Genomic DNA, 25,235 nt, shown 5'->3' on the forward strand with positions numbered 1-25,235 from the left:
CAAGGGGTCAAAAGAGTTGGATACGACTTAATGACTAAAACACCACCACCAGAGATAAAATCAGAAGCCAGGTCCCCTGACAACTTTAGTGCAATGCTCTTTTTTCAGAATGTCTGAAAGACTTTGATCAGGGATGACTGACAGGAGGATGTTGGGAGGGCAACAAAATCCTTAATATTTACATATTAAATTGTATAGTATAGACATTATTTGGTACCTTCTCTCTGGATCTGTCAAGATCTTAAGAGCAGATATACCCTTTGATTCAATTCTGGGAGCGAGGAGTGAGGCTGCTATTAAAGAGAATAAAGGTTACTTGAACACGGGTACTTTCATACCATGATTGTTGATGGAATAACCCAGATGGCTACTAGTCACTTTTGTGTGGTATATGCCAGACAAAGTGATGATTCATGTTCTGGGCTGGATGAAGCGAGATGTAGTGAGATTTCATCACACTGCTCAAGATGATGCATAATTTAAAACTTATGAATTGCTTATTTCTTGAATTTTCCATTTAATATTTTCAGATCACATTTACTTCAGGTGACTGAAACTGTGGAGAGTGAGACTGTGACTAAGCGTGGGGGGCCCTGTATTCATCTTTAACAGCCATTTCATTAGAGAATATGCTGTTTCAAAAAGCACACCATTTGGAGAGGCTAATGATGAGTTCTTTGAAAAGGGGTCAGCATACTTTTCACTGCTTGACAGTTGAAAATCTGAAGGATGTGAGCACAGATGCAAACCTGGGAGAAGGACAGTGGTTTGCAGACTTTTATTTCTAAGCTCTCTTCCTAGAAGCCAGTGTCCAGTCTCCCAGACAAACGCACCTACCCATGGGAGCAGCTATATCATGCCCAGGGTCTGCCTGGTGCATTCTTAGATGAGCACTTCCCCAGAGTAAAGATATTGCTTTGAAAAGTTGGGCCTCCCACATACAGGAACACAGTCACGCCATGAGGGCTTTATCCTTCCGTTCCTGGAAGAGCTGGGCCCCCTTGTATTTCCTCTTCTCCTGCTCTGCTTGTTGGGCCCACATCTTCCTCTCTCTCAGGTTCTTTCCTTCTACTGCTGCTGCTGCCAAGTCGCTTCAGTCGTGTCCGACTCTGTGCGACCCCATAGACGGCAGCCCACCCGGCTCCCCTGTCCCTGGGATTCTCCAGGCAAGAACACTGGAGTGGGTTGCCATTTCCTTCTCCAATGCATGAAAGTGAAAAGTGAAAGTGCAGTTGCTCAGTCATGTCCGACTCTTAGCGACCCCATGGACTGCAGCCCACCAGGCTCCTCCATCTTTAATTAATTCTTTAAGAGATGGTCTGTGGAGATACATTCTGTGAATTCTAGAATGTCTGAAAAATATCTTTTTTTGCCTTTCTCTTTGAATTTTATTTTGGGAGGATACCAGTTCAAAATAATGTCCTGTTTGTATTCAAAGAGGGTAGTTCTTCCTTCCTTAGCACCCGGGTGACAGTAAGAAATTTGATGTCAGTCTCTACCTTTGCAGGCAATTTGTTTCTTCTCTTTTGAATTGTGTATTATTGTCTTCTTTGATAACTTTAATGTTCTAAAATTTCACCATAGTATACTATGTGTGGTTTCATTCATCCTGCATGGCAGTTCTGAGCCCTTTCAAGTTGCGACTTGTGTATTTAGCTCTGGAATTTTTTTTTCCTTTAAAATTCTTTCATGTCTCCCTCTGTTTTTTCCTCCTTCTGAGCACCTGTTATACATATATTGAAATATCTTGCTTTATCCTTCATGTCTTTTAACACTGCTTTATTATTGAGGAACTCTGTATTGTTTTGTTTTGCTTTGCCTTCTGGGAGAGTTCCTTCCAGTTCCCAAAGTTTCTATTCAGTTAAATACTATTTACTTTTTAGTCTCTCATTTAGTTTTCTTCCAGTATTTAACATTTTAATTTAAATGATCTCTAATGAATCTATTTATGGATATAATATCAAATTCCATCTCTTGAAAATAGTAAATATATTTATTCTAAATTTATTTTCTCTTTGATGCATTTCCTGAGGAGTTAGTTCTATTGAGTTTGACATGGGTTTCCTGAAACATTCGGTGGTTCTTATTCATCTTTGTCTTTGTCCTTAAAAACCCCCATTTTCCCTGTCATACTGTATCTACAGTTAATGTGGAGGGGACATTCTCCAGGAGATGCTTGCTGTTAACTTGTCTTCTGGGTATCAGCCAATTGCTGTCTTTCCTAGTTTTCAGGAGTTCCTGCATCTGTGATCCTAGCTCCACATCCACTGCTTTAGCCAGTGGTCAGTGTTCCTGCTGTCTGTTGCTTAGCACAGGAGAGACAGTGGTGAAGGGGAAAGTGGTAAGAAACTCCAAATCTAGCTCCCCATTAGATCACCATGATGAATAGCCCAGGACTTCTCCTATATCCTACCTCAGTTGACCTTGAGTTTGACTTTCCGCAAAACGGCAGTGATGTGAGTATGCTCAGAAGATTACAATAACAGCAGTGAAGAAGAGGAGAAGCTACTTTGGAGGAAGTTACTTGAACAAGAAAATAGCCTCTCTATGCTGCAGAGAAGTTTGTATAACTGCATGGTTCTTCACCCTATATAGGTGATTATTTTAAGTTGCTGATCTGTTAAGTTCAAATGGATTTTAAAACCCTGCAGTTTTAATCCTCTCCCCTTCCCAGTGTTTACTGATTTTGACATCATATTTTACATCTTTTTTTTGTTGTGTATCCCTTAACTACTTTTTGTAGCTATAGATGATTTTTATTACTTTTGTCTTTTAACCTATATATATTTGCCTTTACCAGTGAACCTTTTCCTTTCATACTTTTCATGTTTCTAGCTACAGTCTTTACTTTTGCAGTTAGAGAAGTCCCTTCAACATTTCTTGTAAAGCTAGTTCTAAAGTGGTTCTGTCTCAGATGGAGTGAAATCAGAGTGCCATGAATATGTGATTTGTTAGAGCATATTGTTGAGTTTCCGTTCTGATTGCTTTTTATTTAAGATTTCTAGGAAAGAAATCTTAAACTTTTGTCAGAATTAGGAGAAACAGTCCTTCTAATTAGTTGTTTGGAGCATTAACATTAATGCAATTTGAAGGTGTTGACTTGTCCTAACACATGCAATGAACTTTATGAGCCATTTCTAATTAATAAAAGTTATTTGCAAGTATATAGCTATATGAGATTTAGTCCTTAGGCCTTTAAAGCTGTTTATGCAAATGTACAAAGCTTTTTATTTGGAAAAAGTGGATCCTTTTCAGACCACACGTCTCAGCTTCTGGTCTGTAGAACATGGTCTCTGTGGAAGTTGTGTTTAGTTGCTGAGTCATGTCTGACCCTTTGCAACCCTGTAGACTGCGCCACACCAGGCTTCTCTGTCCTCCACTATCTCCTGCAGTTTGTTCAAATTCAGGTCCGGCTGTTAAGTCAGTGACACTATCTAGCCATCTCATCCTCCACCACCCCCTTCTCCAATTGCTTTCAATCTTTCCAAGTATCAGGGTCTTTTCTAATGAGTTGGCTCTTTGCATCACGTGGCCAACATATTGGAGCTTCATCATCTGTCCTGCCAATGAATATTCAGGGTTGATTTTCTTTTGGGTTGACTGGTTTGATCTCCTTGCAGTCTAGGGGACTCTCAAGAGTCTTCTCCAGCACCACAATTGGAAAGCATCAGTTCTGTAGAAGTAGGTTATTGGAAGTAATTGAAACCTGAACAGAGGTTGTTGCCAATATCAAATGGGAGGTATTCTCTCCTATGTCCCCCTATAGGAAGTGAGGTGAATCCTTATCCCTCTATCAAAATGTGAAAAGTAGAAATAGGCCTTATTGGCCCTACCACTCCCCAACTTATGCAAATGTGGGTATTGCAGAGGTACTGATACAGGTAAAATTGTCCTTCTTCCCTACTAGTTGTCCCATGGAGGTGTTCTGCCCTGATGACCAGGAGCTACCAGAGCCAATTAGGCTTTAGTACCAAGGATCCCGGGACTGCCATAGCATTTTGTCTATACTGCATTTAGCACATGTGACTTAACTTCAATTCATTTTATTTGTCCCTGACCAGATTTTAAACACCTGAGACAAGAGACTAAGTCATATTTGTCATTATATTTGTGTCCAAGGCCTAACACTGGGCCTGCCACAGTGTAGGTGGTTGTAAATAAATAAATGAATTGATGAATGTGCTCTCCTATCAGTGGAATTTCTCTGACCTTGGCATGACTGTATTTTTATTTGTCCTGAGAGTCGGTTTATGAACTTCAGTGTGAAAAGCAAGAGCCAGAGGAGAGTGAACTGGTGCCCTGAAATCAGTAAGAGGGAAGTTCTGTCATAGAGTGAAGTGTGCACGTGGGTTCTGGGAGAGATTTGGAGTAATGATTTGGTTTGTTAAGGCATTAGAGAATGCCCAGGGCCAAGGGTTGCCAGCCAAAAATTTTGTTTAAATATTGATTTCAACTAAATGAAGGCGTTTGTGACAATATGTGCAACTTTTTGTTTCTTTCCATCTACCAAGGATGTTTTCTCTTCATTATTTCAATGTCTCAATGTTTTAGAATTTACAGACCCATATATCAATGATAACTTTATTCACTGGCTCTTATTAAAGAAAACACTTGAGTTTTTGTTGCCTCTGTCATAAGACAAATCTATTAACTTGACCTTTTAACTCTTACATGTGTGTTCAAGAAATAAGATTTTTAGTTTAAAAATTCAGTATTATCATTGCATTTTGATAATGAAATTAGACATTATCTCTCACTTTCTTTTATTTGTCTCCCCTGAAATCAAATGTTTGTAGAACCTTGTTTTTTTTGTAGAATCAGACCTTCATGATCTTCTGACCCACAATGATCCTACAGAGAATGGAAGTCAAGCTTGCTTATCAGTCATCTGAGAACAACAAAAATGACTTTTTCTTAGAAAGAGTCTGGTCACACATGGCCCTTAAGAGAATGGTGGCATAAGAAGAAAATGCTCAGAAAAAAAAAAAGAAGAAGAAGAAGAAAATGCTCTTCCTCATTTGTACTGCAAATTAGATCACTTTTGAGTGTGAGTCACTTTTACCATATACCCAGCTGGCATTAACTCATAAGCTAGTGTGAATTTTTTCTTGGTTGTGCTAATTGAATTTGCTGGAGATTATTATATCCCAAATCTTCTACTTCAAAGAGGTTGTGCTGTGAACGTAGACTCTTTACACAGCACATGTTATGCAGAGAAAGGTGCCACTGGAATAAATGATAGAGATGACATTCATTATTATGTTGTTTTCTGAATTATACCTATCAATAAAGACATTGTTAGTGAACTAAGGTTATGGAGCTTAGAGCTCTTTACCCAAAACATTTTATTATAGTAAATATATTTTAAAAAATTAAATCATTTTTGAAATTCATACAACTCTTACAGCAGAGTTATACATCAAATATAACATCCCTTTTCATGCTCTGAAAAGGAAGTGTGTTGCTATTTCCTTCTGCAGGGGATCTTCCCAAGCCAGGGATCAAACTCTGGTTTCCCGTGTTCGGAAAATAAGAATCCACATAAAGAGGTGGATTATTTACCAACTGAGCCACCAAGGAAGCCCTGTAACAAAGTCTGACTAGTCTCCTTCTTTGTTGGTGGTCCTGTGTTTGAACTTCACTCTTCTGGATCCTAAAGTTATTTCCATAGCAGGAGCATATTGTCTCCATAAGCACCAACCTTTTCCCCCTGGGGAAAGGACAATGCTTGTTCTTTCCAGTTAGTTTCAGCAGCAGAATAGAGCATGGAGCACTGCCCATTTCCTTGAATGAGGAAAGCATCCGAGTAGACACTGCTACAATGTTCTCCTTCTGAACTCCGCCTGTATATGAAAGTGGGGTCCCCAGAAGGAAGGAGCAGCTGCTGGATCAGTGGAGGAAATGGAAAGGCTTTTTACATGAACCAGGTGCCTGTGGCTATCATTGATTTGTTGATCAAAGCTATATGAAATGCTGCAAGGCAGGGATCTGTCAGTGCCAGTCATATGCCTACAGGCTACAAGTGAGTTGTTTTTCGTTGCTTAGGTTGGATTCCAAAGCTGATGGCACAGGAGGAATGGGAAATTTCAGAGGAACCTTCTATTCATCTTTTTGGCAAATTAAATGGATGCCTTTATTACTTGGGGGAGACCCTGTATTAGCCTCTTCTATTGAAACCCCTCAAATAAACACTGCTAGTTAAGAACATAGAACTCTCACACTTGGATTTTAAAATTCAGGTTTCTGTTGACTTAAAACCAAAGCTACATAATATTAATAATGGGACTCTAAAAATTCACCTTAGAAAGTTGAGACTATTAGACTTACTCCTGGAGAGTACCTTGGTATAAGCCCTAGACTTGGGTGGACCTCACCCTGACTTTGCTGTGACTAAATCCCACTTTTAATCTCATGCAAGTTTCTAACTTTTCAGTGTTTAAGCTTCTTGCAAGTATACCGTGAGACACAGATAAATATAGTTGACATAGAATAATTTCAGTTATTCATGGGCAGTGTGCCATTTAAAATTTATAAAATACTAAATTGAAGATGACACAAACAGGTAGAAAGATATACTGTGTTTATGGGTTGGAAGAATTAACATTGTTTAAATAACCATGCTATTCAAGGCAATTGACAGATGGAATGCAATTCCTATCAAAATATCAAGGGCTTTTTTAATAAAACTAGAACAAATAATTTTAAAATTTGTATGGAAACACAGACTATCCCAAATAGCCAACCACTCTCAAGAAAGAAGAACAGAGCTGGAGGACTCACACTCCCTGATTTCAGACTATACTACAATGGTACAGCTGAAATAAGTCAGACAGAATGACATATACTGTATGAAATCAGTTATATGTGGAATCTAAAATTTTTCAAAAAAATTAGTGAATTCAACCAAAAACAGGCTCACAGATAACAGAGAACAAACTAGTGATTACCAGTGGGGAGAGTGGCAACACAGGGGTGGGGGATGAGAGGTACAAATTAATGTGTATAAAATAAGCTACAAGGATATGTTATATAACACAGGGATTTAATGACTATAAACGGAGTGAAGTGAAGTTGCTCAGCCGTGTCTGACTCTTTGCAACCCCATGGACTGTAGCCCACCAGGCTCCTCAGTCCGTGGAATTTTCCAGGCAAGATTACTGGAGTCGGTTGCCATTTCCTTCTCCAGTGGATCTTCCCAACCCAGGGATTGAACCTGGGTCTCCCGCACGGCAGGCAGACGCTTTACCGTCTGAGCCACCAGGGAGGAGTATGACCCTACAAATTGTTAGTCACTATGTTATATACTTAAAACATATAGTATTGCCATCAACTATATCTCAATAAAAATTTTTTAAACTAAAAATGCTTTTATAGAGTACTAGCTGGCCTCGTCCATGTTACTCAGTAGATAATCATTAACCATTATTAAATTTTGACTGCCACTCACCCTGAACCAGTGGTTCTCAACTCTAGCTGCTCTTTAGAATCATCTTGGGCCCTCCTCATCCATCTCCTCCCATCCACCAATAGATTCCAGTTTAACTAGTCTGGCCAGGGCCTAGGCACCCCTGGTTTTAAAAAGTTTCCAAATGATGCTAAAATGCAGCCACTGTGCATGAATCCTGCTGGGTGGTTCAAGTGAGAAGCAGCTCAACACAAGCCAAAAGGACATTTCAGGGCATCTGCCACTGAAATTATTGTTTTGGGGGCTCTGGTTTAAAATCCCTGTAGATTTTCCCTGTTTAGAGGATCTCATTGATGCACATTGCTTGGATCTCCCTACTGTGTTTGAGCATCAGCTGCTCAGAGTACTGCTCCCGACATATCTCTGCCCAAGTCAGTAAAGCATATGTCATTTGGGTCTATGTTTAGACAATAGCTTCCCAAATGTATACTCCAGATTTGATGAAAATGCACCCAAGCTGACAGAAATGTCTTTATATAGAGATAAGGAAAAAAAAGGGACAGAGGCTTTCAATTCTGAAATAGTGGACCTATTTCCCCAATTACATTGTCTTTTACTATATCCTTTCAAGGACTTTTGTAATGAATTTTTAAAAATAAAACTCATTTTTGGCTCCACACTTTAATCTTGAAGATTAACATCCCTTTCCCCCTTTTGCTTATAAACCACTGAATGAATAATTTTATTTGCTTCTTCAGCTATTTCTCTAAGCATAGCTGTCAGCCTATACAATTGTAAAAATGCTCCATAAACAGGATGAAGTTCATACATTTTGTCCACCCAAATCACTTTGTTATATCCTCATTTGCTTCAAATACCCAAATGTAATTTGGTTAACTGTAAGAGAAAGATATGCCAGGGAAGTTTTACGACAGCCTGTGCTTAGATTAAAGCCTTTGGAATGCATTTTACCTCTGAAATATGCTGCTTAAAGAAAATAAACATTTATACGCATTCAGAAAAATAGGCATACAGAAAAGTTAGTAGGATTACAGCCTCCAGATTGACACTTTTGGAATATAAATTCAGAATTAAAGCTCTATAAAATCTGTATCACTATGCAAATGATGGAGAAAAATGGCTATTAAATTATAAGCAAAATCTGGCTCTAATTTCAGAAAGACTTCTTGCTTGGAGCAATGAGAGTTTTCATTTTAAAAGCTCAATTCCATTGGTATTTCCAGAACATTCTCCTAAGATTGTTAAATAGAGTCTACTCAAAATAATCTGAAGTATTTGTAAGAGGCTGAGGTATTTAGAGGGGCCAAGGATATTTTACAAGAAAGTATTTAAAGAAAACTTAAGTGTTATCAATGTAGACTGTTTTTTCATTTTCCATTTTATGGAATTTCATAGCATAGTTAGGTAGTATAATAATGAAGGGAACTTTGTAGGCTGACAGGATTCAGACTGTAGTTCTACCACTTATCATCTGTCTAACTTTGGCAAATTATTTATTAACCTTTCTTAATTCCAATTTTCTCACCTATGCAACAAATGATTAATAATAGGTATCTCATAAGGATTAAATGAGTTAATGTACATCAAACACCTTACATAATGGCTGATAACGAAGTAAATATTCAAAAAAGTTAATTAAATTGTTAAATATAATTACTAATAATAGAAGCAATATTGATTCTGTTGATTCCATTGAGGAATATAGAATAACTTTTCAGACTCCAGAATAAGATAGTGACAGAGAAGGCTTCTGGAGTTCCTTTCTCCCATGCATGCACCAAATAAACAGCTACACATGGATAAGTCCCTCTATGAGGATTTCAGAAACTAGTGTGATTCCTACATATCAAGAAAGTGAGAAAAATAGCCACATCAAATCGGGTAGTAAAGACTGAGACATGCTCTCACCATAAACCCCACTATTGGCACAGCACGTGAAATCGAGAGGGAATCCCCACCTCCCAAAGCATTTGGACCGTATGTCTAGCACTGCAACTTTTACGTCTTCTACCAGAAGGATAGACCCCCAAATCACATAACTCTGAACGTCACTGGGGCTTGCGTTCATGAGTCCTACAGGACTATTAACAAACAAAGAAGCAGTTGTTAAATGGACAGATAGCACTGTGGCTCTACATCTGGGCTTAGTGCAGAGGCCAAAAACACCCATCTCTGGGTTTCTTCCTGAAAGGGGTTTGAGTGGGTCATGTCCTAGCTCTTGCCTGAGGGTCTGGCTCCTGCCCAGCCTACATTTAGGTGCTGACTATAATCCTTACGTTGGGATAGTGGTGAGTCTTGGCACATCCTCAACGACTGCAAGCCACTTGAATGATCACAAAGGTTTGAGAGGTGAATAGAGGCTCAGGCTGCGTGGGTTACCGAGGTTTATCTCCTGCACAAGACTACACAATCAGTCAAGACTGGAAGAGATGACTGTTTTATCTACTGCATAGAAACCACCATAGAGAGTCAAGGAAAATGAAGAAATGGGAATGAGTTCCGAATAAAACAGTGAGCTAAATCTCCAGAAACCTAGCATAATGGGACAGAGCAACATGATTTATGGAATAGAGGGTTCAAAATAATGGTAATAAAGTTTCTCAGCGAGATCAGGAAAGCAGTGCATGAACAAAGAAATGCAACCAAGGCAGAAAATATATATAGAAAACAACCAAGCAGAAATTGAAGCGATGAAGGTTCAATGAAAACACTTGAACTGAAAAACTGAATAGAAAAGTTCAGCAATGGAAACGATCAAGTGAAAGAAACAGATGTTCTCTTATCATGTAATCTTCACTCCATCAACCTCAGTCTTTTTGCTTCACATATTGGTCACCATATTGACCATCTTGTATTTAGGGTTGTATGAGTTATACCCTGACACCATGACTCAATGATTTTTGTTGTCTGAGCATTAATTCCTATTTTAAATATCTTAATAAGATACTAGTAACTATCCAGATATTAAAATTTTAACTTTGGGGTTTATCCGTAAGTCCCAGCCTGATATAATTTATTCATAGCAGCAGTGCCGCTGATTATTATTTGCATATAATCTGATTCATGAAAACAGAAGATCTGGAAAGAAGAAAAGGAATCCCATTCACTTTACTTTTTCTTAGGCTGTTTACCTTAAAAGTTAACCATTTTGAGCCAAGTAGATTTAAATTGGAATTCTAGATAGTTGGGCTTTCCTGGTGGCTCAGTGGTAAAGAATCTGCCTGCAATGCAGGAGACCCAGGTTCAATCCCTGGGTTGGGAACATCCCCTGGAGAAGAGAATGGCAACCCACTCCAGTATTCTTGCCTGGAGAATTCCATGGACAGAGGAGCCTGGTGAGCTATAGTCCAGAGGGTTGCACTGCTGCTGCTAAGTTGCTCTAGTCGTGTCCGACTCTGCGACCCCATGGACAGCAGCCCACTAGGCTTCCCTGTCCCTGGAATTCTCCAGGCAAGAACACTGAAATGGGTTACCATTTCCTTCTCCAGTGCAGGAAAGTGAAAAGTGAAAGTGAAGTCGCTCAGTCGTGTCCAACTCTTAGCAACCCCACGGACTCAGCCTACCATGCTCCTGCATCCATGGAATTTTCCAGGCAAGAGTACTGGAGTGGGGTGCCATTGCCTTCTCCAGAGGGTTGCACAGAATCAGACTAAAGTGACTCAGCAGCAGCAGCAGTGTGTATAGTACAGTGGAGGCTTCTGGCAAAATACAGCAGATTAAATACTTAGGTTCACATCTGCTACTTTATAAAACCCTTCCATGTGACAGTAAAGCAATGAAGAAGACATAAATGTAAAAAAAGAGATATCAACAAAAAATTGAGAGCTGGAAAGCACCTGAAAAGTTGAAAGCTAGTGGCCACTGTCTTAGCAGACTGGACACAGCAGTGATGCCTTCACCAAGAGAAGGTAACAAGAAGCAAGCCCTTTTGTGGGCAGAACAACAGAGAGACTGCAGACCTGGGGACATGAGGAGGCTCCAATTGTCGGAGGGACAATTGGACTCCCACGTCTCCTCTGCGACATACCCAGCTGAACAACTCTCTTGTCTTTACTCTGGGTTTTCATGGGTTTACAGAGCTGACCTGGGCATACATGCATGGTATGGACATATACCAAAATAAGTAATGCTTTGCCTCAGAGCTGGCAGTTTGGTGCAAAATTTGTTTGTCTTGAGGTGTTCTGCTCTGAAACTCTGCAGCCAGAAGGGGAGAAAAGTGTGACACAAAAGGTCCAGGACACTGGAACTACAGGTGTGGTGGGAGTTTGATTCATATTTTATTAATATCTGTCATTGAAATTGAAAATGGACACGTTAAAAAAATCAGTAGTTATTCATGGGCCTGTGTGATACGATAAATCAGTAGATGAATTTGCATTTTAATTAGGGAGGTCTAATCACCTTGACCTCTTGTAAATCTTCTGGGGCTTAGTATTGGAAAGGCGTTCCATACTAAATATTTTTGACAGCCTTTGATGTATGGAGTGTGAGTAGCACTCAATATTATTTACTATCGTATTATTATTTCCACAGGGTTTAAATCAGGACAATGATTTAAATCTAAACTATTCAATATAGCATTTCTAATGAAGGCTTTCCTAGAGCAGAGGTATAGATATTTTTAACAGGTCATTTGGCAAGGCAAGTTGATTATCAAACGTCATGATTCAAAATTAGAATTGTATTGAAGAATATGGTTATTTGGAAGAAATGCAGAGTTATGACGAGTAGATCAATAGCTCGCCAGGTCCTTAATGTAGGTTGAATATAGTAATTCGGGGAAAAATAATATTATTGATTGATTTGTATGGTTTTTTATGTGTTTCTTGTTAGGTTTGGTTTTTGCACTCAGTTACTAGATGAAGAAACCTTGTATCAAAGCCTGGTACCCAAACCCAGTATCAAAGCAATTAATGTCATTAAGCAAAATATTTCTTCAGCAGACTTATTCATAGAGCTGGAGAATTAAAACTACTTGACTAAGGCTTGATTTTGGCAGTGTAATGAACCATAATGGTCAGAGAGTCATAGGTCTGACTCACAATTTGCTTTAAAGAGCAATACCCGTCTGTGATTGTTTCATTGGTAAAAGGTCATAAACCTCAAAAACCTTAAAATGAAATTGATGACTAAAAAAATCTTCTTTTTCTTTAAAACTCCTGGAGTCTTAGAGCAGATACTAATCTAACCTAGTATATCTTTTCTTTGTAAAAATGAATTATCCCCACCCAAACAGATTCTCTGTTTATCTTGTGGTTGTATTTGAGATGGAACCTGGGTCAGGACTGGGGCCAGTTACTTCACCTGTGGCTTAGAAGTGAAGCCTTTCCCATGCAGGAGAACTGCCTTGCTTGGACCTGCTAGACCTTGCTAGGGCCACTTACATTTCTGTTCCTAACTGGTAGTTAGGATTTTTTTCCTGGTAGGTTGTAAAGCATATACTTTCAGCATAGGGATTGGCAGCAAAATAGCAGCATTGCACCCATTTCAGCATCAAATCATTTCCCTTAACCGACTGGGTGTTGGAGAAAACTGGTCCAGTGGCTTCTAGAAAGGGATGTGAATAAATGGGAAGTAAGCTGATATTTTCATTTCAGGTGACATAAAGGAACAGCCCCTCAATATTATGCTTCACAGTGCTGTGCTCAGTTGCTTAGTCGCGTCTGACTCTTTTTTGACCCAATGGACTGTAGCTGGCCGGGCTCCTCTGTTCGTGGAATCTTTCAGGCAAGAACAGTGGAGTGGGTTGCCATTTTCTACTCCAGAGGATCTTCCCGGTGCAGGGATGGAATCTGTGTCTCTGGCGTCTCCTGCATTGGCAGGCAGATTCTTTGCACTGCACCACCTGGGAAGCCCCTATTATGCTTCACACTTATCACAGTTTGATATAAAGTAATGTTTTGTTTGTGTAAACTCTCTCTCCCCCTCTCCCACAAAATGTTAGTTTAATGAGGCAATGCTTTTAGTGTGTTTGGTTTACTGTAGTCTCCTTATACCTAATTTAAAGTCTGATACAGGACTGCACAATAAATATATGAATGAATGAACAATGTCTAAAGCCACCCTGTGCCCTGTCCTTGCCTAAGGAGAAGTATATTTACGTAAAACGTAAGGTCAAAGTAAGTGTATTAGTTCTCTTATCACAAGAACAGTATGGTGTAAAGATGGTGTATGGAACTAGCAGTGTGGGCTTAAGGCTGCCTTGCATTCTTGGCCATTTTGGTGACTTCATGTCCTCAAGTAGGCAGTTGGGTGTATTTTTTTTAAAATTATCTTTGGCTGTGCTGGGTCTCTGTTGCTGCGCACTGGCGTTTCTCTAGCAGTGGTGAGCAGGGGCTGCTCTCTGGTTGCGGTACATGAGCTTCTCATGGCGGCGGTTTCTTCTGTTGTGGGCACAGCCTCTAGACTTTCGGGCTTCAGTAGTTTGCTGCACGGACTTAGCTGTCCTGCAGCATGTGGACTCTTCTGGGACCAGGGACTGAACCTGTGTCCTCTGAATTGGCAGACGGATCCTTAACCACTAGGTCACCAGGGAAGTTTAGGCAATTGGATTTCTGTGGTCATACTTTCAACAGCTATCTGATAGATACAGCATTTCTAGATATCTTTTTAAAGTACTTAGGAATTAAAATTTACTTGACAACCACTTATTGCCTGAGATATGCAAATTACCCTTTAGATCTGAAGGGTTTTAAGAATGAAAGAGACAGTCTTTATCTTCAGAGATCCTACAGTTTACTGGAGGAAGTCAATAATAACAGTAATCATAATACTAATACTTATAAAGTATGTATTATCTTCAGGCTCTGTTGGAAGTTTCTAAGTTTTATATACTTACAAAACTTATAAAGTATATATATTTAATTATTATAAACAATTAAGTCTTCATCATATCCTCTGTGGAATATACTAACATTATTTCCCTTTTACAGATAAAGAAACCAAGACATAGAGAAGTTAGTATAGACTTTTAAGGCTAAGCGTGCCCAGAGAATAATTCATGGATTCAATGAAATGTGAAGAATATGTGGGTACCATTATCCCCCCAAATGCATAAGTGGCATCAGTCTAGGACAATTTTGTCAATATCATAACTGGAGGTCGGGTAGGTTTTCATGGCGAGGTAACTTAGCAGCAGGTATAGCAGGCAGGCAGGGATTTTTAGGAAGTTACAGCAATATCCAGCCAAGACCTGGATGGAAGAACTGTGACTCAGCAGCAGAGCCTTGAATATTGGAAACACTGGAAAGCAAAGCTAAGCCTGGATCTGGGGCTGCTGGGGAGCTTCTGGGTTGAGCTGTTGTGACAGAGATTGGGACATGGAAAGTTCAACTCTCATTGGATACAGTGAAATTACAGTGAAAGTTGCTCAGTCATGTTCAACTCTTTGCAACCCCATGGGCTATATAAGTCCATGGAATTCTCAGAATACTAGAGTGGGTAGCTATTCCTTTCTCTGGGGAATCTTCCCAACCCAGGGATTGAACCCAGGTCTTCCACATTGCAGACAGATTCTTAAACAGCTGAGCCACCAGAGAAGCCCCTTGTTGGGTAAGGTCAGGTCTTATTGAAAGACAGAGGCTCAGAGCCTAAAGGTCAGCATATACACAGGAATGTGGATCACTTTTGATTAGATTCTTGGGGAACTTTAAGTTCTGTCTTGGCTAGCAAATGGATTAGTTCTAGAGGGGTAATGGAATGAGTGAATATTTGAATGAATGAATGAATGGACACCATCTTGGTGAGGCTAAGTAAATAGAGCTAAATTAATGAAGATATTTAGGAACAGACAGACATATATATCATTGTCACATAAGTGGTTTTTCAGTGATAATGGGTTTATTCTTGAGCAAACCCTCTCGTAGCTTCAGAGAAATAGTGACTGTATTTTGTAAGTCAGCTTGAGTCTTGTCTTCCAAACCGTTTTCAAATGAACAGGAATCTTTGGGATTACAGATGCTAAAAGGCAGCATTTATAACAGAAGAAGAAACTTGAAATAACTGTGAAGTTATATTTGTCTATGTAGCATGAACATCTTTTACCAAAGTTGTTTATTGAGATAATATCTTTTTATGTATTTGATAGCTTAGTATTCAACCTTTGTGATGATTGAAGAAGACATCTGGTAATGGGGGAGAAAAGGAATCAGTTTGCTTTACTCGTGTACCCTTGCCTTGAAAAAAATGCATTTAGAATGAATAGACTATAGGTACAGTGTGAGGTACTATGTTTGGTCTACTATTTCCTTTCACTATATTTCTCTTATTGTCAAGCAAGTGCAGGTATTCCTATTTAATACACACACACACACAAAGTAAGGTGTGTATTGACATTTAGATGTAGACGGGTCAAGATGGATATAGAATTGCTAAATTATTCCCTGAACTCATTGTAATGAAGCTTGCATTTCAGCCTGTGCTTATTTTTACATGTGTAATCTCAACTATTATATTTATCTTGATATCATAGGCTTTTCCAGTGATAATCTCTACATGCTCTAGTGTAGACTATACTTTAATTGAGGTCTTGGCCTCTGACTTCTTTTCTCATTGTTTTGGAGATATTTGTGTAATTGATTTGTACTTGGTAGAGAACCAACTTTGAATTTGACCTGTAAATCAGACTGGAGCTGCTTAAAAATCATCTGAGTGATTCTGAGACAATCTGAGTTATGTTTATGTGAATTTAGTTAAGCTAGTATATGCTTTTTTTTTTTTTGCCTTGGACTGAATTCAGACTAACTGTATGGAGTGTCAGTAAGAAGGAATGAGGATAATTGCAGTGATAATAATGAGGTTTAAAAATATAGCTGTTGTAGATTTAACTGGCATACAACCTGAGATGTAGGCGGAAGGTGGCAAGTTGAGAGATTAATGAAGTGGACTGTGGAGGTTCTTTTTTAAAAACTCTTGTCTTTGTGCTCATAAACAAAGATGGCAAAGTGAAAGTAAAAGAAAGTCACTCAGTTGTGTCCTACTGTTTGTGACCCCATGGACTGTAAAGTCCTGGAATTCTCCAGGCCAGAATACTGGAGTGGGGTAGCCTTTCCATTCTCCAGGGGATTTTCCCAACCCAGGGATGGAGCCTAGATCTCCTGCATTGTGGGCAGATTCTTTACCAGCTGAGCCACAAGGGAAGATGGCAAACTAGCATGTAAATCCGGTTCAGTAGCCACAGCTGAACTGGTTTTAGGAGGCTGGGATTGGAGGATTCTGTGTTAGGATGAATACTGGTATGCACTTGGTCCTTCAAAACGGGTGCCAATGCCATCTCTTGAAATTACTCCAGACTATTCTTGTTTTGGCCCCAGATCACAAATTCCAGACTTGATATGATCACTTGGGTTGCCTTTCAACCTCAAGTCAGCCCACTGCTTGTTCTATTCATTCCAGTGTATTTTGTCTGCTATTCTTTTGTTCATCCATAGTCGAAGGCACTTGTTGCATCACTCCCGGCCTTCTGACTCCAGGCTTTATGTTTGTCTTTCAGGCACGATGTTAATTGTTACCATTAGCCTCCCTCCTTCTATTTGACCCCAACTCTTTCAGGCAGGATGTTAATTGTTACCATTAGCCTCCCTCCTTCTATATGACCCCAACTGGCCACTGCTTATTTATTCTGAGTGCTTTTTGCCCCAGCCCATTCCTTTATAAAATGGAGCTGGACACAGCTGCTACAAAGGATTGGCTTGTACCCTGGGGATTGCTTTTCTTTTAATCAGCATCGAAATTTCATTGAAAAATTTTCCTTGACTGTGTACCACACAGAGAGCTAAAGTGAAAGTGAAAATAGGTTTATGAGTTATAAATAGTGTGGGATAAGGTAAAGCCCCAAATATATGGATCCTTTAATTATGATGATGATAGTGAACCCTTAGCACCATTCCTTTCCAAAAAAGAAATCTGAGATCTGGGATGTTGTGTCCTCAAATTTATGTGGTAAATCAGGACATTTGGAGTTCTGAGCCCTAGTGCTTTTTCTTTTTTAAATTAATTTTATTTATTTATTTTTGGCTGTGCTGGGTCTTTGTTGCCGAGTGGGCGTTTCTCCAGTTGTGGCGAGTGGGGGCTAATCGCCAGTTGTGGTTCGAAGGCTTTTCGTTGCAGTGGCTTCTCTTGTAGAGCACGGGCTCTAGGGCACATGGGCTTCAGTAGTCGCAGCTCCCGGGCTAGAACACAGACAGGCTCAATAGTTGTGGCCCATGAGCTTAGCTGCTCTCAGCATGTGGGATCTTCTCGGACCAGGGATTGAACCCATGTCTCCTGCATTGGCAGGTGGATTCTTTACCACTGAACCACCAGGGAGGCACCCCTAATGGTTTTTGATCACCGGAACTACAGGTTGAAATATGAAACACTTGTTCTAGCCAACTACTTTGGGTCATGAAAATAAAAATCAAGTTTAACTATGCTGGCAAACATTTGAGTACTAATCTATGCAGTCATCCTTGGTGGTTACCTGTTAAATATGTTTCTTTGTGCAAAAAATAAAATATATTTTCCATATCATTTCTAGCCAGCTAGCTATTGTCTTTCTTAAAAAGGGCCCTATTGGATGCATCCTGCTGTCTCAAAGTTCAATTTTTTTTATTGCCTATGTTTGTATTTACTTTGCCGACTAAGGTCCATCTAGTCAAGGCTATGGTTTTTCCAGTGGTCATGTATGGATGTGAGAGTTGGACTGTGAAGAAGGCTGAATGCTGAAGAATTGATGCTTTTGAAGTGTGGTGTTGGAGAAGACTCTTGAGAGTCCCTTGGAATGCAAGGAGATCCAACCAGTCCATTCTGAAGGAGATCAACCCTGGGATTTCTTTGGAAGGAATGATGCTAAAGCTGAAGCTCCAGTACTTTGGCCACCTCATGCGAAGAGTTGACTCATTGGAAAAGACTCTGATGCTGGGAGGGACTGGGGGCAGGAGGAGGACTATATGAACCTTTATCAGCAATGCAATGTCTTTGCTTTTTAATATGCTGTCTAGGTTGGTCATAGCTCTTTTCCCAAGGAGCAAGCATCTTTGAATTTCATGGCTGTAATCACAATCTGCAGTGATTTTGGAGCCCGAGAAAATAAAGTCTGTCAATGCTTCTACTTTTTCCCATATATTTGCCAAGAAATGATGGAGCTAGATACCAGTCTTAGTTTTTTTAGTGTTGAATTTCAAGGCAGCTTTTTCACTTTCCTCTCTCACCTTCATCAAGAGGCTCTTCAGTTCCTCTTAACTTTCTGCTATTAGAATGCTATCATCTGCATATCTGAGGTTGTTAGTATTCCTCCTGGAAGTCTTGATTCCAGTTTGTGACTCTAGCTTCATTGTTATGCAAGTCCCTTCACCCTGACAAGGCTGTGATCCGTGAAGGGGTTTCTAATGATACTTTGATGTTATTACATTATTTTGCCTGAGCTTATAAAACATCAATTAACTGACAGAGTCAATGAAATGAATAAAAGATGCCTTTTGCATCAGTTTGGTCAGTTTATAAATTAAGATTTAAAATGTATAATTAATTGTGTCAGTATTTTGAGGACACAGTCTCTACCTGCTAATATTTCTCTTCTTCCATTCAGTTCCTTCCTTGGGTGGCGGTGTTCATAATACTGGGCATGGTCTTTGGGATCTATTGATTGTAACTTGGGAAATCTAAAAACCAAAATTTAAGAATATCCTTTCTCAAACTCAAGAACCTAAATAAGAATATGATCATGGTATTTAGTTTGTTTTAGTATGTCTTCTTTATTTGTTTAATCTTTTGTTAAATCATTCAGTCTGTATTATTTGTTGAATGATGTGATTAAAAACACAGGCTCTGGAGTCAGATGCTATCACTTTCTAGGGGTATAACCTTGGTAGAGTTAAACAAACTAAGCCTTTTTTATCTGCTGTGAAATAGGAGTAATATTAGCTACTTCATAGATTTGTTTTGAGGACTACATGAGGTTATCCTGCAAAGTCAGACTGTTTGCTTCTTCAGGCCGTGGGCCTGACTTTCAGTCCTTGTGTGTCTTGGCACAGCACAGAGCCAACAGAGGCATACAGGCTGACCGTTGCAGCACACTGTGATGTGCCCTGTTGGTGGTGGATGCCCAGAGTGTGGTGGCAGGATCCTGGAGTGAGAACCCCCATGTACTGTTTGCACAGGGGCATTGTGGCTCTCCACTGCCCACTCTGAGAGTGAACCTCAGCATCATCTTCAAAACTTGGCGCCAAAATTAATGATGTGATAAAAGAGGAACTGTTTCATCAAGAAGCAACAATTAAAGAAAACGGTATTGAATCTTTGCATGGGAAGCTTGACCCATGATCTCAAAAAGTAAATTTAAAGATCCCAAAGAAATTTCTAGGTTAAAGAGCAGTATTATGAAATGACTGAATATCACTTTCTTAGGGATTTACCTACTGAGAGTTGTCAAATAACCTCAAGATTATGTGTCCTAGAGTTAAATTATCATGTGGTTACTGAGTTCTTTTTAACCTTGTCTTTAAATTATTGTTTTACATCTTTCTGTTTTCCCTACCCCCCTTTATTTCATGCTCTCATCTGTTTTATTCCATATGGTTTTATTTTACTCTAGTTATTTGGCTGTATATAAATACTTCTTACTTGTAGGAGTAATTTTCACCTGTTCTCTGGTGATTTCTGATATTGAAAGTAAATGACTCTGTCAAGTATATTTTCAATGAACTTCTGCACAGAGACATTAACTCACTTTATGAATGCCTTCATATGTGAGATGAATTTTCCAGCTATGTATAATAAATCTGCTTATATCTTGGGGATATTTTTTCACATTCACAGATTTTATTGTTTTTTTATTAGATTACTTTTTTACCCTAAAACAAATTGCCTGCCAATGAGTTGCAATACATTAACTTTCAATGAAGAATAAAATGAAAGGGAGGATATAAAATTATAAATAGATGTATAAATGGCATTATCCTAACAACAGGAGACTTATCATAGTCTAGTTTGTGGGGCATGTGATCACATTCCCATCATTGTTCATGGGCAGAACAACCTCACAATAGTTCATATAACCCTTTTGGTTAGGCTTGTGTTCCATAAAATGGGACTCAAACACCTGCTTCCCATAAAGTTTTATAGGTTCTAATTTATTAAATACCTTTTATGATTGCCGACTTTTCCTGGTGCTAGTCTCTGTAAAGAATGAGTTATGAGTCACAGTGAATTCTATCTATAGAGGCCTGCATGGTTTGGAAGGGAAAAGTTATGCACAGGAATGCAGGTGAGATTGAATTCCCATATAATATGCCTTGGATGCCACTTTGCTTGCTCTTGACTTCCTTGGACAAGAATATTTATCTTGCCTTTACCCATAGATTCAGAACTTCTCACCCTCTGTGGTTATCTTTGAACACATGCATACACATACTCTTGACATACCAGAAGGTAGTTGGGTTACTCTCAAAATCTGTTCTTGCTCTCAGTTTAATTCTCTCTCTCTTAAAATTCTGCCTTGCAACATAGTTATTTATATACCTAGCAGAATGCCTACCACAAAGTATACACACACATGCGCACACACTTATGTACACATGCTGAGGATTTAAAAGCACTGTGCTAAACTCTCTACATATGTTATTTTATGTAATTATCACCTAACCTATGATGTAAATACTCTTATTATTCCTATTTTACCAAAGAAGAAATGGAAATATTGGGAGTTTGAACAACTTTGTTCAAGGTTATACAACTAGTAAATGGAAAAGCCAGGCTTTGGAACAGAAGGCTTTAAACTCCAAAGGCCACATGCTGGACTGCTGGATTATCCCTTCTCTTATTCACTCGTTGGTGCATGAGTGAATGCTTGTCTCCATCACTCAACTGGAAGCTTCTTGCATCTTTTCCTCTAAGCCTGTATGGTACCAGCCATGGACTTGGCAGAAACAAATACCATTGACTCAACTGTACGCTTGGCCAAGGGCATAGGGATTCTGATCTATACACCTTCCTCGATCATACTAATCAAAAGACAGTGTATTTCACTGCATAAAGTCAAGTGAAGTAAAGTGAAAGTCACTCAGTCATGTCTGACTCTTTGCGACGCCATAGACTGTACAGTCCATGGAATTCTCCAGATCAGAATACTGGAGTGGGTAGCCTTTCCCTTCTCCAGGGGAACATATAGCTAATATGTTTTAAGCGAAAGCAAAGACAGGATTCACATATTGAGCATTATCCAAGCTTATACTGTAATATAAAAAGTTAATATGCTCTTAGGAATTATTAAGAGAAGTTGACATTTGAGAGATAATAACTAATTAGAACCTCATGATACTAGCACTTTGAAAAGAGCCTGAAGAAACTGGAAGATTTGTATAAGATTGAGTGAGATGATTAAAGGTGTTAAATGTGGTATTTGTGAAGAAATGGCTTGAGAATATTTAACATAAAGAAGAGAAGCTTATGGTTAGATAATGACTTCAGAGATATGAAGATTTTGAAGAAACTGATAGTGACCCACTTTGTATTCATTTTACACCCAAGAGGAAGATGTACTTAAATTAAAATGTTTGGTTTCACATTTATTATTCATCCAACATAATGTACTTAATGTCCACTGTGATCAACCACAAAGGCTTTAAAACAAGACAGAAATTCATACGCATTAAGTTGTATAGTTGCCACTGTCGGGTTGAAGTGGCAAAGTTTTTAGTGGCTCTAAAATGTTGTTGTTGTTGTTGTTCAATTGCTCAGTCATATCTGACTTTTTGTGACCCCTTGGACTGCAGCACACCAGGCTTCCCTGTCCTTTACCATCTCCTGGAGCTTGCTCAACTCATGTCCATTGAGTCAGTGATGCTATCCAACTATCTCGTCCTCTGTTGTCCCCTTCTCCTCTTACCTTCTATCTTTCCCAGCATCAGGGTCTTTTAAAATGTAGAGGGAAGTTATTTTACAGATCCATGGGTAGAATAATTTTGAAAAAAAAAAAAGGCAAATAGAAATTTGCATCTCTAAGTTAAAAAAAATAGATGGCATAACATTTTATCTTGATTTGATTTTGTCCAGGCAGTCAAGATAGCAAAGTCTAGGTCTACTGATACCTGATTATATATTTTAGTGATCATACTTAATCTATGAAAATAGAAATGTTGTCTCTTATTTGTATGTCTAAAACCAAATAGAACATTGTCAATTTGTGACCTATTTGCTTTTGTCTCCTTGGGTTTAGAACAATATAAAGTACATTAACAGTCTTAAAATGTTTATTAAATGGAAGAAGTCATTTGGTATCTATAGTGAACTCACACTGTTGGACTATGAGCAGTACGAGACCAAGGTCCATGTTAGATTCCTCTGTTCTCTACAGTGTCTTGCATAGTATCTAGTCTATAGTAGGTATATTCACTTAATATATAAGAGAATAATTTCTAAAAAATTCAGCATAGTGTTTTACCACGTTTTTCAATAAGATGATGATTCAGTTCAGTTAAGTTCAGTCGTTCAGTCGTTCAGTCGTGTCTGACTCTTTGCGACCCCATGAACTGCAGCCTGCCAGGCCTCCCTGTCCATCACTGACTCCCAGAGTCCACCCAAACCCATGTCTATTGAGTCAATGATGCCATCCAACCATCTCATCCTCTGTCATCCCCTTTTCCTCCTGCCCTCAAACTTTCCCAGCATCATGGTCTTTTCCAATGAGTCAGCTCTTTGCCTCAGGTGGCCAAAGTATTGGAGTTTCAGCTCCAACATCAGTCCTTACGATGAATATTCAGGACTGATCTCCTTTAAGATGGACTGGTTGGGTCTCCCTGTAGTCCAAGGGACTCTCAAGAGTCTTCTCCAACATCACAATTCAAAAGCCTCAATTCTTCGTTGCTCAGCTTTCTTTATAATCCAACTCTCACATCCATATATGACTACTGGAAAAACCATAGCCTTGACTAGACGGACCTTTGTTGGCAAAGTAATGTCTCTGGTTTTGAATATGCTATCTAAGTTGGTCATAACTTTTCTTCCAAGGAGTAAGCGTCGTTTAATTTCATGGCTGCAGTCATCATCTGCAGTGATTTTGGAGCCCCACAAAATAGAATCTTCCACTGTTTCCACTGTTTCTCTATCTATTTGCCATGAAGTGATGGGACCAGATGCCATGATCTTCGTTTTCTGAATGTTGAGCTTTAAGCCAACTTTTTCACTCTCCTCTTTCACTTTCATCAAGAGGCTTTTTAGTTTGTCTTCGCTTTCTGCCATAAGGGTGGTGTCATCTGCATATCTGAGGTTATTGATATTTCTCCTGGCAATCTTGATTCCAGCTTGTGTTTCATCCAGCCCAGCGTTTCTCATGAAGTACTCTGCATATAAGTTAAATAAGCAGGGTGACAATATACAGCCTTGACGTACTCCTTTTCCTATTTGGAACCAGTCTGTTGTTCCATGTCTGGTTCTAACTGTTGCTTCCTGACTTAACATACAGATTTCTCAAGAGGTAGATCAGGTGGTCTGGTGTTCGCATATCTTTCAGAATTTTCCCCAGTGTATTGTGATCCACACAGTCAAAGGCTTTGGCATAGTCAATAAAGCAGAAATAGATGTTTTTCTGGAACTCTCTTGCTTTTTCCATGATCCAGCAATGTTGGCAATTTGATCTCTGGTTCTTCTGCCTTTTCTAAAACCAGCTTGAACATCAGGAAGTTCACGGTTCATGTATTGCTGAAGCCTGGCTTGGAGAATTTTGAACATTACTTTATTAATGTGTGAAATGAGTGCAATTATGTGGTAGTTTGAGCATTCATTGGCATTGTCTTTCTTTGAGATTGGAATGAAAACTGACCTTCTCTAGTCCTGTGGCCCCTGCTGAGTTTTCCAAATTTGGTGATATACTGAGTGCAGCACTTTCACAGCATCATCTTTTAGGATTTGAAATAGCTCAACTGGAGTTCTATCACCTCCACTAGCTTTGTTCATAGTGATGCTTTGTAAAGGCCACTTGACTTCACATTCCAGAATGTCTGGCTCTAGGTGAGTGATCACACCATTGTCATTATCTGGGTCATGAAGATCTTTTTTTGCAGTTCTTCTGTGTATTCTTCCTATTCTGTGTATTCTTTTCCATTCAGGAAAGTCTACAAAACTAAAAGTTTCATAGGACCCTAAATTTAAAAGAAATTTCTGTAATCATATATATTTTTTTCCAGTGAATTTTCAGCTTGCAAATTTCATGTTGTAAGAGCAATGTCTCAAAATACAGATTCATTTTAACCCCCAATGAAAAAATGTTAAAATCTACCATAAAGATCTATTTTAATCCATTTTGAATGTTGCTTTTTAAATAATTTGAAATGAAAACAATCTAAGCATGATTTCATCATAGTTACCTTAAAATGATTAGTTCACTAAAATTTAAAATTGTTACTGTTCGCTTTTTCATTTTGCTTTGTGTTTCCCTTTGATATATATTAAACTGAGAGATTAAATGCTTTTTTTTCTATTACCCAGTTCTGTGTCAATCCAAGTTGACACAGTTTCTGTCTTGGGTTGGTGTGGAGCTGGAAGGACAACCATTTTTCAATATATAGAGCGCCCTCTATGTTGTTAAGCACTGAGAAGCTTGTTCATGAAATTGAGAAAATTCTCACTCTTTCTAAATTTTTTTATGAGTGTAAATTCATTGCTCTCCTTATGTGGTTAAATAAATACAGGGAAACCAAGATTATGGGTCAAATATGTTTAAGAGGGAAATGATCACGTTCTATCTTGTCTACATCTTATTTTTCTCAAAGGTGGAGATAATGAAAGAACTGATTAAGTAAGCATTAATGGTGGCCCTTGGATTACAGTTGTAACT

The 25,235-nt window shown here is 38.9% G+C and overlaps 1 protein-coding gene and 1 non-coding gene across 3 annotated transcripts in view; one reads left to right on the top strand and one right to left on the bottom strand.

Annotated features, from left to right (window-relative positions):
- Positions 1-25,235, top strand: part of PDE1C (phosphodiesterase 1C) — a 539,914-nt gene that overhangs the window by 359,950 nt on the left and 154,729 nt on the right. The gene's annotated exons all lie outside the window — the stretch shown is intronic.
- Positions 7,193-7,264, bottom strand: TRNAG-GCC (transfer RNA glycine (anticodon GCC)). Its single transcript has one exon. It is a non-coding gene; the product is annotated as a tRNA-Gly (tRNA).

This window comes from Capricornis sumatraensis, chromosome 5 (assembly GCF_032405125.1).
Source record: "Capricornis sumatraensis isolate serow.1 chromosome 5, serow.2, whole genome shotgun sequence".
NCBI classification, from domain to species: domain Eukaryota; kingdom Metazoa; phylum Chordata; class Mammalia; order Artiodactyla; family Bovidae; genus Capricornis; species Capricornis sumatraensis.